This window comes from Nothoprocta perdicaria, unplaced genomic scaffold (assembly GCF_003342845.1).
Source record: "Nothoprocta perdicaria isolate Ctin4 unplaced genomic scaffold, notPer1 scaffold_104, whole genome shotgun sequence".
In the NCBI taxonomy this organism is placed as follows: Eukaryota; Metazoa; Chordata; class Aves; order Tinamiformes; family Tinamidae; genus Nothoprocta; species Nothoprocta perdicaria.
In genome coordinates, this window is record NW_020454139.1 from 1983749 (window position 1) to 1988272 (window position 4524).

The 4524-nt window shown below is 45.0% G+C and overlaps 1 protein-coding gene across 1 annotated transcript in view; it reads right to left on the reverse strand.

Moving 5' to 3' along the window:
* PLIN2 (perilipin 2) overlaps positions 1–96 on the reverse strand; it is a 12096-nt gene extending 12000 nt beyond the window's left edge. The window contains exon 1 of the mRNA XM_026043869.1: positions 41–96. The gene's annotated coding sequence lies outside the window, so the exon portion shown is untranslated. The remainder of the gene's footprint in view (positions 1–40) is intronic.
* Between the last annotated feature and the right edge of the window lie 4428 nt (positions 97–4524).

Below are 4524 nucleotides of genomic sequence, written 5' to 3' on the forward strand. Positions count from 1 at the left end.
AGCCCGCCCGCCCGCCGCCCCGCGCCCGCTCCGCACTCACCGCAGGGAGGAGAATGAGGAGCAGGAGGATGAAGCTGCCGCCGGCACCGGCCCGGGCCCCTGCGCTGCCGCTGCCGCCGCCGCCGCCGAGGGGAGCCGCGGCCTCGCCGCCTCTTTATGCGGAGCGGAGCCGCCCCGCGCCCGCCTCGCCGGCCTCTCGCGAGAGCGGCGCGCGACATGGCGGCCGGGACGGGCCCGCCCCGCCGTCCCGTGTGCTGCCCCCGAGGCGCCGGCAGGGACGGGCAGTTTATGCTCRAGGCAGCTGTTTTCCATGCTCGTCTTAGTGACAGCAAACAAGTTGATTTCTGAGCTAGAGAATACACCTACTTATGCAGTCTCTGCACCATTTAGTGTATTTTCTAAACAAAGTTGGTATATAAAATCTCCTTTAGCTTCCATATTTATTTATTTATTAAGTCTRCTCTGCAATGCAAATTCTTCCAATACAGAGGAGTTTAGTAAGAATTACCATTTTCTGTCCTGAATGGAGAAGGAGGCAAATTTCAAACAGGCTACCAAGAAAAGCATCCGGAGCCATTGAAGAAGAGACATACTGCAAAAAGTCAAGACATCAGATGACAAACTACCTCTTTTTGTTAATCACTTGTGATGGATCTTCACAAGTTGCAGTGCTGAAAACCACCCCYCATCCACAGCCTCGGACATTCTGGTCCTTGCTCCAGAGTAATGCTATTTTCCTGGGTTGGAGAGGATACTTTTTAAACACGTTTCGGGAAGGCCTTCACARAATGGCAATTCAATTTATTGCTACAAAGAAATTACTCTTCCAATGCAGAAAAGATTAATATTTCTGGAACTTGTAGTGAATTCTTATCTCTCTTAAGTGCTTTCTTATGCCTATGTTAGGAACTATTCCAAATAATTTGTATGCCCTTCATTTTTTTCTCCTTTCCTTGTTATTTCCTCCTCCATTTGTTTCTCATGCAGTTATAAGGCTCCTCAAGTACAAAACATTCAAGTACAAAACATGCAAGGTACCTTTGACAAACATAAGATGGATTAAACCCTTTTGTCAGAGATGTCCATACTGTATTTAGGGTACTACATTCTATGAGGATTTGTTAAAAGCCTGTATCATCATTATTTGTAGCATAGGGGCACTTGGGCACACATGGCCCAGGGATCCACTCTGCTAGGATACAATGATTAGAGACAATTACAGGGTAGAAATCAGATTTCTGAATATGTTGGGGTTTCATACATACATTTATATAGATGATATAGATAAAGATATATAATCAGGTTCCATTCTGCATTTAGATTCAGTGAACTTAGAGGGACTTAGCTAAACCTTGTTTGAAACTCTGGAAAAACTATGAACCCATATTATAAGATACTTGTCATGGTAATAAAAGTTCATTTTACTTGGGAGGGATCGGATTCCTCAAATATCTTAAGAAACAAGTGTCTTACCAGTCCAGACTGGGAAAGAGGTTGGCAGTAGAGCACCAAGCAGACCCACTGTGACAGACAACACAAAAGCACACCAGCCGGCTATAGGAGGAATGCATTAATGGCACACCCTACCCTTCTCTTCCCCACGGAGCACCCAGATTTTCTGATCCTTTATTCTTTAAGTTACAGTAACAAATCAACACATTTATTCATGCATGTCCCTTTATTTTTATTTTAGAATAGAATGTATATCTAGCTATCCATAGCCTTAGGGAAAAGGTATGAAATCACAGATCAGACAGATGCAACTGCCTCATAGTGTGTTTCTTAGCTCACTGGACACTGTAGTGTTTCTTAGTGCACTGTACTTAGCTCTCCAGGACAGACAATGGATCAGGTGTCAGTCGCACAAGCCCTGTAACACACACCCGCTGAGGAACAGCAGCAACAGGCAGGATCCAGGCAGGATTCTGCTTCTCCATCTTTCCCTGCAGCTGGATCAGGAGGAGCTCTGCTCGCAGTGCTGGGGTGTCTGGGTGCAGGGCTGGAGCTCCCTGCAGCCGGGGGATCCTGAGGCAGGATCTCGTGGGGCAGGATCTTGTGTGGCGGTGCCGAAATGGGGCCCTGCGTGGGGTAGGGACAGCCAGGGCTGTGGTACCTCCCAGGCTGCAGCCACTTGCACGTAGCTCTGAGCCTCAGGAGACGAGGGTCGGTCTGTTGGCTGCTGACTAACAAAGTGACCTGGAGGCTGCTTTTATTTAAAAATAGGCACGTCTTCACATTAGGGTAGCTATTCAGAGTCTCTCCTAGGATGACTGTCCAAGGCAATGTAGTCAACTTTTACCTCAGTATAAATAGCCCGAGTTAACCTTCTGTAACCTCCTGTGATAGATTTTGACTGCGGATATTCACRTGGAAGTCTCACAGCCTTTATTTTTTTGTGTGTATTTTTTTTTTGTGTGTGTAAAAATTTGTTCATACAAATAGAAATTATCTGCATTACTGTTTAAACAAAGTAATACATGATTATTGCAATAATTCTGTTTCATGTAAGCAGCAGCATTTCAAACACTGTTATGTCAACAGCTGCACTTTACCATCCTTACAGTTGATAATGCATCACAATTATCATCAAGTAACACACAGCTGGACATGATGGTGTCATTAATATCTCAGTGTTACTGCATCTGTGTCTAGAATTGTCTTGCTTCCTATCCCTGTCCCGTGAAGACCTGTGTACATACATAATTTCATCTGCATAACTGGCGATTTACCAAAACATTTCACCACCTACTTTCAGCTTGTACAAAGGTAATCAGATATGCCGGTCAGTACTTTGCTGAATAAGGCTGTAAGCGATTTCACTGATTTCAACACACCTATTCATAGGGCTGGAGCTCCTGCAGGATCAAATTTGTTAAGTCCAAAGAGTTAGGGAGGGGCATTGCACAGACAAATTATAATGATCAAATGGAAAAAGGATTAGARCAAGAAGGAGAAAAAATGTTTGGTGAAGAAGAACCCTAGGCGTAGTTATGTCCCTTGCCAGAGAACTCTGTGTCAGCAAGTTACTTGTCCTTTCCACATTTTGGTGGCAGGCGTTCAGAGTGGCTATATGTGCAGCGAGCTCTGTGTGCTGGTCGTGCGGGGCCCTGCCAAGGTGTGCTCACTGGGCTGGGATCAAGCATATTGCCTACAGCCGGCGTGGGAGACAGGGATGCACCTCTAGCTGCCTGTTACCCCTTGAGAACTGTCACTGCTTCACGCTTCCATGCGTGACAGCGCRGGGAGACAGCTTGTCTGATTGTGAATGAACATATGAATATGTTTTATTATTAAAAACATTCTAAATAGACAGCTTTTTCTAAGCCAGGTCGTTTTTAACTGGGTTGGGAGAAACCATCGTTGTTCTTGCCCTGCACATCGGGAGAACATAAAAGGATAAGCTCTCAGCAGTAGTTAAAAGCATGTCTAAACACAGCTTTAGAAAGCTGACAGCCTTTAATGGGCTGCCTCCAGCCATCCTTTGAGGTTGTTTGGAATGAGCTAGAGGCACAAGACAACTCAGACCTGCCTTCTGTGCCTCATGTCCTTACCTGTAAAACTCGCATTTTGGTATTTCTTAGTGTTCAGGATTGCCCTAAGGACACTAAGAACAACAAACTGATCAGGCTTCCAAAATATATGTGGTTCAGGGGCCATAACACATATGAACAATTCAAATTATTATGCCGGTTCCTCTGGCCCTAAAGATTTCTGATATTCAGAGCATATTTTTCTTTTCAACATTTATAAAAGTTGGTCTGTCAGAAGAGATGTAAGGAATTCTGTTGAATTCATAGTCAACATACTTGTATGGGGCACATTGAGCCTGTTATCGGGGAAAAATGTGGCTCTGAAGGCAGCCTCCCCTTGACTCTCTCACTTTTCCCCTTTCTTTCTGATCCCATGTAATCCATTTCTGGGCTTTGCAATCCTGCCTTGCACCCTTCTGCCTTTGGACTTGCAGCTAATTCCTTATCCACTTAAGCTGTCTGTCTCCTTTACTTCTTGGCTTTGGGGATAAGCCTTTTGTGTGTACCTGTATGAAAAGCTTTCTCTGGGTCTAGGTTAATCATATCAATAGCTTCCTTGCTGTGACTTACTTGCTTTTTGCCTCACCGGGACAGGCTATTAGATTTGAGAGGCGTGAGCCTCCTTTTGTGAGTCCTGGCTAGATGTCTCTGTAAACAATCACATCCCACCGCCCTACCCAAAAGCAAAGCATTCCCACCTCTTGCTTCTGAGCAGAGCTATCCACAGGTTTTCTCTTTTGCCTGCTCCATTTCCTCTGGCATGTACTTTTATYTTTTGTGTCTTATCTACTGTTACCTGTTCAAAGTTTATTCTTCTCTTACCTTTACAGCTGTGAGTTAACCTGGTAGCTGACTCAGAAGAGAGGAACTGGGTAAAAGGTAAGTCTTTAAACTTCTGAAGAAAGCTAAAAGAGAGCAAAACCAGCACCGGTTACAAGTAGGCGGTACCGCTGTCCATACGCTGAGCCCAGAACCACTGGAGTCTGTAGAGTTC